The sequence below is a fragment of the Myxocyprinus asiaticus genome, chromosome 45, assembly GCF_019703515.2.
Source record: "Myxocyprinus asiaticus isolate MX2 ecotype Aquarium Trade chromosome 45, UBuf_Myxa_2, whole genome shotgun sequence".
Classification (NCBI taxonomy): Eukaryota; Metazoa; Chordata; class Actinopteri; order Cypriniformes; family Catostomidae; genus Myxocyprinus; species Myxocyprinus asiaticus.
Genome location: NC_059388.1, coordinates 4,801,566 through 4,817,237, shown reverse-complemented (window position 1 = coordinate 4,817,237; position 15,672 = coordinate 4,801,566). Strand labels below are relative to the sequence as shown.

Below are 15,672 nucleotides of genomic sequence, written 5' to 3'. Positions count from 1 at the left end.
TTCCAGACCTGGCTCATTACTTCCTTGGAAGTATGCATTCATTAAACGCCTATAGTACTCCCTGGGAGGCTCCAACCACTTCTGTTGGATGCGGATGGCACTGAGGGTGGCTGATGTTTCATCAGTATATGGCGAATACTCCTCGCACAGAACCCTGCAAAGCCTCGAAGTAGCTGTCACGAATGTGTGGCGGTTAAGTCTCGATGAAAGAGTGGACGCTTCTGGAAGTTGTTTTCCAGATGAGTTTCAACTTTTCACACACCGAGGCATGAGGCAATTCGGCAAGACGATGTTCGATTTCCCAGAGGTAATTGTTGACATTTGAATCTTGGCTTGCTAGGTCGAAACATTCTATGTCCTTCGAAAAGGAGTCAAGCTGGCGCATGCGCAGACCCATGTCTTGGTCCTGCTTATATCCATCTGACTCATCAGAGGATGAGTACCAGTGCCTGCCCCCATTTCCATGGCGTTGGGTGAGACCACAAATCCTTGTGGTGAGGAAGGCGTCCTGCTGGGGCGGGGCCTAAAAGAGGGGGAAGATTGCCAAAATGTTTCCTTGCCCCCGAAACGTGGTGGACTCATGTCCTGAACAAGGATGCGCTCTAGCTCCGGGAGTTGGAGCATTGGTTTCGAAATACTACCTGAACCAGGGGTAGGGTATTTTGCCGTAGTGCCATCCTCTGAGTCCTCTGCCCCAGTCTGGTCAAAGGTGGGGTAGCGGAGCGCTTCTTGAGCCTTAGCCCGTATGTCTCGATTCTCTTGCCGGACTCGGTCATCAGTGACCTCTCGGCTATCTTTTTCAGCCGACTGGAGTCTTTCTACACACTCCTCCAGCATAGTATTTGTGGTCTGGAGGTCTCGGTGTAAAGTGTGATTGCTTGCATCAAGCCGACTACACTGGGCTGTAAGTGTCTTTACCTCACCCTTAAGTGTTGCTATCTGCAACTGGGCCTTGTGGTGGTAGAGTAGAAACAGCCTACCAACTACCTCCTGGATAGTGGTTACCTTCCCTTGAGGATTGTGTGCATTATCTACCACGGCGGCCATTTCAGCGTCACACTGAGATTGGGTGTAGCTGTTAAGCTCCTCCCTTTCTTCTCTAGAGACAAGGAGGAGGTCTGCGACCCAGTTGGACAGCGAGGTTTCCTCACCTGACCTGGGAGCTTCAGCTCCAGACGCTGATGGGGACTGGCAACTCCTATCTCCCTGGTTAGACAGGTGAGAGGGTGATGTCCAGTGGACCCCTATAGGAACTCTTTACGAGTTAACAATTCTGAAACCTTAGCTGAGTTTTGAGGGTGGCGACTGACGACACCCATTGCTCTGTGGGAAACACTGACGCACCAGTCGTTATCCCAAGAAAACAATGCAAAGGGGGAACCACTTACCTGTCACTCACAAGCAACTGCTTTGTATTATTATCTGTTCCTTGAGCTGCTAATTTAGGTGTTAATAATCACAGTATGACTATCAGTACGTCAGACAGCTTTGTTAGTATCTAGCGACTGAATCTCTCACACGCAAACAGAAGGAGTATTGAATTAGTACCAAGCTAGCAACCAGTAACACAACACTTGCAATAATTCACAACCACAACCGGCCTTATGCCTTAGCAGTTTGAACTTCCTGGGGAAATGGAAGCCAAGAGGCAAAACCTTTGGCTACTCTAAAATATTTAGGAGTTATTTGCAAGAATATTGGAGGAAACAAACAATTATCACGCCTCACACGGGTCACCAATTATTATGTAGGTGCTACTGGCTGTTTAGATCAGTTTTACTATCAGAAATAATCAATAATTAATTATTATTAATTATTACATAATATTTAAATTAAATAATAGAATTTAACTCAGTACATTCTATTCTCGGGGGCATCACTCTTTGACAAGAAAAAAATGATAGCAAGTTACTGATAGAGTCTAAATAAAAACAAAATCTACCCTGAAGGTTGATTATTTTAATTATTAATCAAAATAATAAAAAAGGGGAGAAACTAGTTAAATTATTGGCATACAAATCTAATAGTAATCTAATTTCAGTTAGTTTCTAACACCAATAAACTAACAGTACGCTGAGGTAACATGGGAGTTCTTGATGTGGCAGAGGCTGGCTTCAACACAATATTCAAACAAAAACAAACAGGAGTACTTATTATAATATAATAAGATTTATTATAATCAAGCAGTAATGAACACAGCCAATTTTAGCTGAATATAACCCAAAAAAATATCAAGGAAATCCTAAACTAACAGTGGAGCTATATGCTAGTGTGTGTGTGTGTGTGTGTGTGTGTGTGTGTGTGTGTGTCCAGATGCGGTAACAAAGTAATCAAAATGGTGGATCAGATTCAAAATGGAGGGTTAGATCCAAAATGAAGCTGATACCATGTGAGGGTGGAAATGAGTGGACACACAAAGGAACTGACGGAACAGGCAGGAGAATTTGGTTCATAAGCCTGAGTCGGATATAAACCACGGCGCCGCTCACTCAGTGAATATCAGTGAGACAGAATGAGAGAGAGAGAGAGAGAGAGGAAAGGTGCATGCAATTTAATTGAGGGTAACTGCTCATAACAGAGGGGACTGAATTACTAGTTCAGATCACTCAGCAAAACAAACTTAACCCCCCCCCCCCCCAAAATGCAAATCTCCCAACTCAAAACAGCAAACAGCGAGTAGAGTTTAACATACAAGATATACTCAAAACATCAGCATTTAGAGTCAAATATAAGATTTAGTTGCGCAAGAAAATCACAGTTTCTAAACTAAATCTGCCCAGATATCAAGTATTACGTGTCATTTCAGTAGGGTTGTCCGTTAGAATTCCTGTAGCATTGAGCGGTCAGGAGAAATGGTCTGGGTGGTCCCTTGTCTTACGCTCGTCAGCGAAAAGACACGTCTCTGCTTTATTCTTCATATCCAGCGGTGGAGAAGAATGCAGAAGGTATTCAACATTGAATGAAAAAGAGGGAGAAGGGAAACTGGTCGCCTTTCCGTTTTTCAAAATAAATTCACTGTTGTCTTGCAGTGAAACTGAACCGGTTATTATAAGTATATTAGAAGACTTGAACAAAGCTAAGTTAATCTTACTCTACCGTGGCCAAATGGTGTGGTTAGAAAAACGTGGTCTCTGTTCTTAGTCCAAAACGGAGGGAAAACTCCTTCAGTATGTGCACGGTACAGATGTCCCGTAACAGCCAGCCAGAGCTTAGCACAGAGAGGCCGAACTACATCTGTCTGCTGGTTTTATTGACAAGATGACGTCATCGTTCATAGGCCGCTTTCGACCAATGGCGTTTGAGACTGGGTCCATGGGCGGGACTTCACATCCAGTTGTGAAATTGTGAAGGATCCTGGGAAACTGAGTTCAATGTCTCTCCTTTGATTATAGAACAAAGGGCCATGCGGTCTCTACTGCCATTTTGAGTGGGCCAAGGCCCTACAAGGATATTGCATTACATGTAGCAGGTTTTTACAGAAACCGCGTATTCACAACACAAGTTACGCATTCTGACTAGCAACTAACTTAGTTCCAGCTCACTTGCTCATTTGCTTCGTTGTCCATGCAAATATACCTAATATTAAGTTTATTTTGTAGATATCATGATTAATTCCATGTAGAAATAGGATGTTTAAGTAATTTACGCGTTTGAAAAGCGTTTAATTTTTCCATCGTTTAGCTCTTTCTGTTCAAGCAGCTCAAACAAGAAAATCCTCAACATACTGGATTATTGCTTCTTCTGTTTATGTACTGTTAATATGTTGCAGTATAATTATAATAATATTTCATACACGGCTGAAAATTAGCATTCAAATGAAAATTGGCATCATGATGCATCTTTTTCTTCTCGTCTTTTTTATCGTTGACATTTTCATCAGTAATCACGTTGACGAGATTAACACTGCCAAAATATCTATATCCGTGAGTCTCTTATTCAAACTTATAATGTTTATATTTGGAACAATGATCTGTTATTTTAGACTACATGAAGCAACATTCCTAATGCATTATTTAAGTAATGTGACATGTTTCCTTCTAATACAGAATATTTAACAGGAAAAAATGGACTTGATTTTATTCATCAGGACATGATAGAATCATGTATGTCAGGCTTAGACAGTATTGGTTAATGTTATGTTTCCCCACCCACAAAGACTTGATTACATAAGCAGAAAAAAAATATTGTTCACCTTTTGCTGAAATGTAGTCTGGATTATACTTTCTTACATAATTCCTAGTTTTGTTCTAAGTAATTTTAGCTTTTTCTCCTCCTTTTTAAAGGTTGATAAGCTTTTTTATTTTGCTACCCTAGCTATACATGATTATCTGGTTTGTTATCTTGCATTTTATTAACAGACCTGCAGCCCATTTTTGGCTCAAGTAAATGGCAGCCATTTTTATTTCATGTCATCTTTGTTAATGTTTATTATACACTAACTTTACTGTCCAACTCTATTCTCAGGGTTTACAAGCTGCACAAAAGGAGTCTCGGATCAAAGTGATGGAGGGTCATTTGAAACAGACGGAGATCAACAGTGCCACCCAGAACCAGCTGCTCTTCCATATGCTGAAGGAGAAAGCTGAACTGAACCCTGAGCTGGACGCTCTGCTCGGGAATACTCTTCAAGGTTTGACACATGCACACATTCAGCATCCTGACTTTTTTTTTCATTCTCTACACTTGTTCCTTTTACGTTTGATCTTGATTTGCTTTTGTCTTCTTATTGCCTGAATTCAAACAGAACTAGGTAACATGCCGACGGGTAAGTATAGACCCCAAGAGATGTCCAGCAGTGCATGTGTTTCCTTTAGACTAACCACAGTCTAACGTAATCGTAGCGTAGAGCTGCATGGGTCTTGCCTAAATCCCCCTGTGGACTTTACTCTAAAAGCACTTTAAAACCCTTCTGTTGATGACCCATGGAGGACTTTGACTCTTCTAGGTCTTGTTAGTGTGCAGTAGTGTTAGATTCAGCTTTATATCCAGTATTATAAACTGGAGTCGCTTTTCAAGTGGGGAAACATGCAGCCAAACTTTTCATATGCTGTTTACTAGTTGCCATGTTTAAAAACTGACCTTTTCCATGTTGGGGCCTTCATTATTAGGGTTGCAAAGGGAAGACATAATGATCTCTGAAATCATTAAAATTTTTCTGTGGAAATCACATGATGCTCATATTTTGTGTCCGAATGTATTAATTTACAAAAAGAAAAAGAAAAAAAAAAAAACATTACAAATGAAATGTATGCATTACACCTTCTTTTATGTCAAATATGTTTTCAATTTCAGAATTAACTCATATGTCAGGGTGCTGTAATTGTCTGAAAATCATAATGAAAAATAAACAAATTAAAATGCTGAAATTCTTGAATAGTTTGGCAAAATTTTTTATCATTTCTCTATAAAATTAAGCAGTGAAGCCATTCAATTCTAAAACATGGTTGATATTAAAAAAAAATTTTTGTCTGATATGACAAGCCAAACTGACTTTGATTCACATGCAGGGTATGAATTATAGATATCTATAATTCCATTTTCACAAGTTAACATCTTTGAGATCAGCAATGGAATAATTAATTACAGATTTATTTATTTTTTTATGTCAGTAATTAGGTTAACACTAGTAAAAATGTTCATTCTTGATATCAAAAATGAAATACACATTCTTTATATCAATTCTTTATATATATATATATATATATATATATATTTTTTTTTTTTTATATATTATTTGAAATATGTTATTTGATCGCAATCTTGATGAAGCGTTTTTGAAATTGTGTTCTTTTCCCATTCAATGTACTTACTGCCACTTGTGTCACAATTGTTCAATTGAGGGGTTATCTGAGTTACTGCAGCCTTTCTGTCAGCTCGAACCAGTCTGGCCATTTTCCGTTGACCTCTCTCATCAACAAGGCATTTCCGTCTGCAGAACTGCCACTCACTAGATATTTTTTTGTTTTTGGCACCATTCTGAGTAAACTCTAGAAACTATTGCGTGTGAAAATCCCAGGAGATCAGCAGTTACAGAAATACTCAAACCAGCCTGTCTGGCACCAACAATCATGCTACAGTCAAAATCATTGAGATCAGATTTGTTCTCCATTCTGATGGTTAATATGAGCATTACCTGAAGCTCCTGACCCATTAATGAATGATTTTATGCATTGCACTGCTGCCAAATAATTTGCTGATTAGATAATTGCATGAATAAGTAGGTGTACAGGTGTTCCTAATAACGTGCTCAGTGAGTGTATGTTTGAAAATAATGAAAGATGTTTCCACTTGCATATTTTCATTGTGTACAAAAAATATTATTAAACATGCTGCTATTCTAAAGATATGGTTTAGTGTTTTTTTCAGAATCCTTAAACTAAGACCAAAAGGTCTAACTGTAACAACAACTAGAGCTTTTCAGCTACATCCACCAAGCTTGGCACAGATATTTATACTGTTCTGACTCTGGTTGCTATGACATTTCTAACTGATTAGAATTACGGTTTTCACACAGCGGGTGATCAAACATCTCCAAAATTCCATAGACTTACAGTTGAAGTCAGAAGTTTGCATAAACTTAGGTTGAAGTCATTAAAACTCATTTTTTAACCACTCAACAGATTTCATATTAGCAAACTATTGTTTTGGCAAGTCATTTTTCCAACAATTGTTACAGACAAATTGTTTCACTTTTAGTTGACTATATCACAATTTCAGTGGTCAGAAGTTTACATACACTAAGTGAACTGTGCCTTTAAACAGCTTAGAAAATTCCAGAAAAGGATGTCAAGCCTTTAGACAATTAGCCAATTAGTTTCTGATTGGAGGTGTACTGAGTTGGAGGTGTACCTGTGGATGTATTTTAAGGCCTACCTTCAAACTCAGTGCCTCTTTGCTTGACATCATGGTCAAATCAAAATAAATCAGCCAAGACCTCAGAAAAAAAATTGTGGACCTCCACAAGTCTGGTTCATTCTTGGGAGCACTTTCCAAATGCCTGAAGATACCATGTTCATCTGTACAAACAATAGTACACAAGTATAAACACCATGGGACCAAGCAGCCATCACACCGCTCATGAAGGAGACTCATTCTGTCTCCTAGAGATGAACGTAGTTTGGTGCAAAAATTGCAAATCAATCCCAGAACAACAGCAAAGGATCTTGTGAAGATGTCAGAGGAAACAGGCAGACAAGTATCTATATCCACAGTAAAATGAGTCCTATATCGACATAACCTGAAAGGCTGCTCAGCAAGGAAGAAGCCACTGCTCCAAAACCACCATAAAAAATCCAGACTACAGTTTGCAAGTGCACATGGGGGACAAAGATCTTACTTTCTGAAGAAATGTCCTCTGGTCTGATGAAACAAAAAATTGAACTGTTTTGCCATAATGACCATCGTTATGTTTGGAGGAAAAAAGGTGGGGCTTGCAAGCTGAAGAACACCATCCCAACCATGAAGCATGGGGGTGGCAGCATCATGTTGTGGGGATGCTTTGCTGCAGGAGGGAATGGTGCACTTCACAAAATAGATGGCATCATAAGGAAGGAAAATTATGTGGATATATTGAAGCAACATCTCAAGACATCAGCCAGGAAGTTAAAGCTCGATCACAAATGGGTCTTCCAAATGGACATTGACCCCAAGCATACCTACAAAGCTGTGGTAAAATGGCTTAAGGACAACAAAGTCAAGGTATTGGAGTGGTCATCACAAAGCCCTGACCTCAATCCGCTAGAAAATTTGTGGGCAGAACTGAAAAAGCGTGTGCGAGCAAGGAAGCCTACAAACCTGATTCAGTTACACCAGTTTTGTCTGGAGGAATGGGCCAAAATTCCAGCAACTTATTGTGAGAAGCTTGTGGAAGGCTACCCAAAATGTTTGACCCAAGTTAAACAATAAAAAAGGCAATGCTACCAAATACTAACAAAGTGTATGTAAACTTCTGACCCACTGGGAATGGGATGAAAGAAATAAAAGTCATTCTCTGTACTATTATTCTGACATTTCACATTCTTAAAATAAAGTAGTGATCCTAACTGACCTAAGACAGGGAATGTTTTCTACGATTAAATGTCAGGAATTGTGAAAAACTGAGTTTAAATGTATTTTGCTATGGTGTATGTAAACTTCTGACTTCAACTGTACATTAACAGAATGTTCAAACAGGCCAAGACTATTCAAACTCTCAATGTCAATAATTAAAATTTAAACAAAGCCTTAAATCTACTTTAACTCTCTCTCTCTCTCTCTCTCTCTTTATTGCCTTGTTCTTTCTATCTATCTGTCTGTTTGTAACCTTCAAACATTTATTTTTTATTTTTCAAATTAGTGTTAAACTTTTAGATAAGGGTTTGTAAAGCCGATCTAGTGTATGTACATATTATTTACTTGATGGTGACACCACTTGACATTTTTAGTCACTGAAAAATTGTAAATGGTATAAAAGTTGTTGTTGTTGTTGTTTTTAAACTTATGAAACTAACATGAATGCAAATATTACATGTAAAATAACATGGCATGTGCATTATAAACTAGATTTTTAAAACTAGATTTTTTCCTTTTCATCATCTTGGATGTCCTTATTTGTCTTTTGACCCATTTACAACCTTAATGCTTGTGTGCTGGCTGTAGACCCACCATGCCTCCTCTCTTCTAGTTCTGTTGAATTTGGGGTTGTTTTTGCAACACCACAATGCATGTTGCCAAAATAAGGCTATTTACTGATGTCTTATTGAAAAGCTAAAATGAGAGAACACGAGATGTTGATGGTGAAGTGTGTGTGCGTGTTTGCTCAGAAAATGGTGATGATGGTGAAGTGTGTGTTTGTGTGTTTGCTCAGAAAATGTGATGAAAGCAGCAGTGATGAATCAGCTCAGAGTCCAGCCACAGAGAAAAGGTACATTTTGAAGTCCTTTCTTCTATCAAACACATCTGATTGTTTTGACCGATTGAATGTCAGAATGTTCCTGTGTCTTTTCTAGTTGTTTGGCATCAGATCTCATGAACCTTTGTGGAGAAACCAAAGTCAGGAATAAGGTGAAACAGTCTAATTCTGTATTTAAAGATGTTGTATGTGTAGAATAATCATTTTTGCAAATGATGCCTGTCATTTGATGTATCTAAAGTATATTTCTTCTTTTGTATAAATGATGAATTTAGGCTCGCAGAAGAACCACTACTCAAATGGAGCTGTTGTACCCCAACACTGGAGACCCTGCCATCCCATCAGAGGATTTCACTGCCCCTCTACTTAATGTAGTGGAGTGTCAAGAGTCTCCTGCAGTCCACAGAGAAACAATGACCATCTACTCTAGCTTAACATCAAAGACAAATACTGTGTAAGTCTTTCATGCAAAACAATACAGTGGCATTCAAACATTTGACACAGCTCACAGTAGTTACACTGCAGCCAAGTGTGACGTATTAATTATTTTGTCTGTCTATGGTAATTTTTAAGTCACATGGCTCATATCTTCCTCAAAGCTCCAGTGCCCAATCTCTAACAGCAACAGAAAGGAAGTCTTTAGAACGCTCGCCTCTGACCCGCAAGACAGCTCAGGACAAGAGCCAAAACCCCACAGACAGAACAAGAAACCTGGACAAACAGTAAGAAACACCTTGGTACACTTCAGCTACTAGTTCTGTTGAATTCAGTGTAACATTTGCAACACCACAATGCGTGTTGCCCAAATAAGGCTATTTACTGATGTCTTATTGACAAGCTGAATGTCATGGTGTTACATCCCGTTCACCTTTTGTCTAGGGTTTGAGGAAAAGGGTAACAAAAGAGCACGAAAAACATTCAGGAGGCTTTGTCTCCTGTCCCAGAATGATTGCACAAAATACCAGTTCTCAAAACAAAGATATTATTTAATGGTTTAAAATAATCTAAGATGGCTTCAGGAGGGGACCAGGCCAGAATAATAAACTAAAAGGTATTCTAGCTAGTTATGAGTGGAACTGCCTAACCTTTGATAAAATAAAGTTACAAACAATAAACAGAAATCTACCCTCACTCCCTAACTAGCCAAAAACAGGAGAAAAAGGTGGTCAATAAACACAAAATGGCGTTTTCCTCCCTACAATTTTCTATATAAACAAAGTTTATAAAATTATAAATAAAGTCAAGCAATTTAGCACTTTCTTCAGTCTTAGCACACAACACAAGATGGTAGAAAAACACACACAAACTCTCTGCTCACAAAGAGGATCAAACACGGCAGTTCCTGGGGCAGGAGAATCAAAGATCCCTGACGACATGCGCATGGAGAGTAAACGACAAGTCTCTGAAAGTCTTCCACGAAAGGAACTCTGCCTTATATATCTCAGATCTCGGCTGCATCTCCAATAAGGGTGTGATTGCTTGCAGCTGCTGCTTCAGCTCCTTCATTAAAGAGAGAAGTAAGAAAATACACAGAACACACGCCCGCAGCAGGCATATAACAGCATTACAACAACAATAACACGTTAACCCGCATAACATTAAAATACGTCTCAAGGATGTAACACAAGGGTTACTTCCCAGAACACCCTAGCAACTGCACAGCAATGCATTAAAAATCACTTGAAATATCAGAGCAACCGCATAGCATCTCCTTGTCAAACATCCTAGAAACAGGATAGAAAACCCACTCAAAACAACACAGCAATGCGTTAATGCCCTGGCAACCACCCAGAACACCCTAGCAACCACATAGCAACATGCTAAAGACCACTCAGAACACCTTTGCAACTGCAAAGAAATGCTTTGGCAACCACCAAAACACCCTAGCAACTGCATAGCAACATGCTAAAAAAACCACTTAAAACACAACAACGCAGCTCTCTGGCCACAACCGCAACACCTTAGCAGCCACCCAGAACACCGTAGAAAATGCATAGCAATGGATTTAAAATCACTCTAAACGCCAGAGCAAGCGCATAGCAACTCCTGGTCAAACATCCTAACAAGCACTCACAACACCCAAGAAACCAGATAGGATGCACTAAAAACCCACTCAAAACACCTCCGCAACTGGATGCCCTGGCAACCACTAAGGACATCCTAGTCACCGCATAGCAGCATGTTAAAAACATTTCAGAACATCTCAGCCACCGCATAGCAACACCCTGGCAACCACCCAGAACACCCTATGTGAACCCTTTGAAATTAGTTGGTTTTCTGCATTAATTGGTCATAAAATGTGATCTCATATTCATCAAGTCACAAGTATAGACAAACACAATGTGCTTAAGCTAACAACACACAAACAATTATAATCTTTAATGTCTTAATTGAGCACATCACATTAAACATTCACAGTGCTGTGGGAAAAGTGAATCCCTAGGCTAAAGACATCAAACAAAGCTCATTAGAGTCAGGAGTTGCCAAACCTGGCATCCAATTAATGAAACAAGATTGGAGGTATGGGTTAGAGCTACTTTAACTTATAAAAAGCACTCAAACTTTTGGAGTTTGCTATTCACAAGAAGCATCTGCTGACATGGACCATGCCCCGAAAAAAAAAGAGATCTCAGAAGATCTACGATAAAAAAAATTTGCTGGAAAACTGGAAAGGGGTACAAAGTTATCTCAAAGAGCTGAGATATTCATCTGTCCACAGTTAGACAAATTGTCTATAAATGGAGATGATTTAGTACTGCGGCTACTCTCCGTAGAATTGGCCGTCCAGCTAAGATGACTCAAAGGGTACACAGCAGAATGCTCAATGAGGCAAAAAGAACCCTAGAGTGACCACCAAAAACTTGAAGGAATCACTGGAACTGGTTTACATCTCTTTTCATGAGTCTTTCATGAGAACTACATATGGCGTAAAAAGGGCACTGCATACTATGAAAACATAATCCAAATGGTGAAGTACAGTGGAGGGAGCATCATGCTTTGGGGCTGCTTTGGGGCCTGGACCGCTTGCCATCATCGAGGGAAAAATTAATTCCCAAGTTTATCAAGATATCCTACAGGATATTGTCAGGGTGGCTCTGTGCCAGCTGAAGCTCTGTAGAAGATGGGTGATTCAGCAGGACAATGACCCTAAACATCAAAGTAAATCCACTAAAAAATGGCTTAAATAAAAAGAAAATCCACCTTTTGGAGTGGCCCAGTCAGAGCCCAGACCTTAACCCAATAGAGATGCTGTGGAATGACCATTCACACCAGACATCCTAAGAATATGGCTGAGCTGAAGCAGTTCTGTAGGAACAATGGTTAAAAATTCCTTCTGAATGTTGTGCAGGTCGAATCCGCAGCTACCGGAAACGCTTGGTTGAGGTTATTGCTGCCAAAGGAGGATCAACCAGTTATTAAATCCAAGGGTTCACTCTTTTTTTTTTTTTTTCACAGCACTGTGAATGTTAAATGGGATGTGTTCAATAAAGACATGAAAGATTATAATTGTTTGTGTGTTAGCTTAAGCATATTGTGTTTGTCTATGTGACTTTGATGAAGATTAGATCACATTTTATGGCCAATTAATGCAGAAAACCAGCTACTGTAATTCCAAAGGGTTCACATACTTTTTCTTGCCACTGTAGCAACATGTTAAACCACTCAGAACACCTCAGCAACTGCATAACAACACCCTGGCAACCACCCCCGAACACCCTAGCAACCACAAAGCAACATGTTAAAAACCTTTCAGAACACCTTAGCAAACGCATAGTGCTATGCCTTGGTAATCACCCTGAACCCCCTAGCAACCACATAGCAACATGATAAAAACCACTCAGAACACTTTTGCAACCGCATAGCAATGGCTTGGCAACCACCTAGAACCCCATAGCAACTACATAGCAACATGTTAAAAACCACCCGGAACACCTTAGCAAACAAATAGCATACCATGAACACCCTAGCAAACACATAGCAACATGTTACAAACCATTCAGAACACCTTTTTTCAGAAAATTTATAAATGTAGTTAACACTTAAACTTGATATGTTTGTTGAGCAGGTGAGGGTTTATTAGACCTGTAACTGTTACTGATAGGAACTGCCGTTCTGACAATATTAAACATTTCTGATATTTAGATGCATTCAGATCTTTGCTTTAGTCTTATTAACTGCACTTTATTGCTTGTTTCAGTTGTTTTTAATATGGACCAAATATTATTATTTCTCCAGCAATCATTTCTTTATCTCCCACATACAACATATCAAAAATGCAAGAGAATAAATAATTTTCTAAATACCAAATCCTAGTGAGCATGCCTTGCTGGCTATTGTCTACACAGGCAGCTACCTTCTAAGGGGCCGTTAAGACAGAACACGTTCTTGCTGTAAAAAAAAGCTAGGTGCAGCACAACGAATGGAACAGAATGCAGGTGTCTCGAGATGCATTTTTAAAAGTTCAAGTTCTTTGAACTTGATGTGTCTGTCTGAACACGGCACTCTTAACGTGGCACAAGACGCTGAAAAAACAGTAAGGCGTGGCATAACGGTCATAGACATCCATCTAGCGCATGTTTACTAGAAAAACAATTACAAAACACCATCGTAACAGAAACGGAACCAAAAGTCACTTATTTGAGGCATTCAGAGGGTCTCACACTGTTGATACCAACAGAGAAAGATGTTAGCATGTTGCTAAGCTAATTACTTGTTATTTTATTAAGCACAATAAATACAGCAAATGAGCAATGTGTTAAAAATCACACAGGACACCTTAGCAACCATGTAGCAACAAATTAAATACAATTCAGAACACCTTCACACCCACATTGCTGCCCTTACAAATATTGAGAGCTCTGGCAAACTTGCCGCAAATTCGCCACTCATTATTTGAAAATACAAATGAGCTTTGCGGTAAACTCTTCATTTTTGTCAAATGTTTGCTGCAGGTTTACCAATGCCGGTGAAGAGCTGCAAACTTTGGCAAATGTGTGCGGCAAATCGCAAGCTCATTTGTATGTAAAACAAAATAATGAGTGGGAAATTTGCAGCATGTTAGCATGTTGCTAAGCTAATGACTTGTTTCTCTATAAAGCATTACATGTACAGTCTAGGTGAAATTTTAACCATTTTTTTTATATTTTAAGCATTTAGTTATAAGTATATTTGTAATCAACATGTATTTCCACTCATCCACCATTTTGATGAATGGTTTAATTTAGCTTGTCGCAATTCATTCTCGGATTCCACTATCCACAAACAATACATGTGATGCTGCCTTTGAATGTAGCCAAAGCTGAGGTATCTTATAAGGCAGCATAATTGTGCCTAGGTAGGCAGCTCACTAAGATTTGGAACAGAGCTATTACATTTTATTTGCTTGTAGTAAATGATTAGTTTGATTGTTATTCATGAGGATTATGTGTATATTTGATCCAGAGGTTTAACAAACCCAGTTCCAGCGGTGCGGCCGAGTCAAGCAGCCAGACTGCAGTGTGTGCATGTGGCGGAGGGTCACACTAAACCCCTACTGTGTGTCGACTCAACTGATGATCTGCTCTTCACTGGCTCAAAGGGTCAGAACTTCACATTTTGGACTGTTTCAAGAGAGAAATAGCCTTACGAATAGGAATTTTAATGTGGTGAATATCAGCTCATTATTGACCCTATTTTTAGTCCCACCTTAAAATGTAATACAAACCAATCCTACTTTGGCAACTGTTGCCGTCTGTCATATTGTTTGACAAGCTTTCACTTTTGTTTAATGTGTCTATGGAATTGGGTCAGTGACAGGATGCAATTTGGTTTTGTCCAGATCGTTATTCAAAAATGCATCTAAAATATAATTCAAACAAAACAATTATTTGAAAACACCTCTATTATGATGAACACGTTTTACATTTTTAAATTCAAAGTAATTTTGATATTTTTCCTTGGCTTAAGGTAAAACATTTCTAAGTGGTTACCGACTAGAGACAGTAACAAGAAATAAAAATAAATAAAAGCTGAAATTCTTGATAAAAGAAATGTTTGAACAAGTAGTTATTTTTATAAAAATAAAAAAAGCAGTTAAACAGGTGTATTAAGTTATTGTCTGTTTGGTAAAAAATAATGGACAAGTATTTTTTTCTAGGGTGAAGGTTCACAATTCTGCTATGTCCACTAGGTTTGTGTCCACAGGGAAACTGACGGGACATCTGGGACCAGTAATGTGTCTTATAGTAGACCAGATTGGGAAGGCTCAAGATATGGTCGTCACAGGCTCGAAAGATCACACCGTGAAGGTATGTTAACACACTCGCTGTTAACTTAATAAAGAGCCCCTTTGGAGAGTGCATATGTTGATTTCAATATGATAGTTTTCACCTTTTGGCCACAGCACAAACACAGTTACACAATCTTTTGCAGCAAATTTGTGGATGCCTGAGCACAAACAATACCTTTAAACCATTTATATGGCTCTCAAGTGAAACAAATCTGATTAAAAATTAATATATTAATATATTTATCAGAATTACTGTCTTCAAATACTGTGAATAATGTCATTAAAGGCCTATTTACACAGATTCACTGCAAGTATTTGCCACAAATAATTAAAATCTAAGTGTATTTTTTCCTTCGTTCACCAAAAAAACCCTCTCCGACCAATACCATCCTCATGTTGTTATTATTGGTCTTTGAGTAGAAAAAGTGATTGCTGACAAAAAGGAACGTGTGACTGACTGTAGTGCTTTTTTGTTTACTGTTGGTGTGAAAATACTTTTTGTCTGCGATTTTTG

At 38.8% G+C, this 15,672-nt stretch overlaps 1 pseudogene; it reads left to right on the top strand.

Moving 5' to 3' along the window:
- The window catches only part of LOC127434909 (kinesin-like protein KIF21A), a 149,026-nt pseudogene that overhangs the window by 117,967 nt on the left and 15,387 nt on the right, over window positions 1–15,672 (top strand).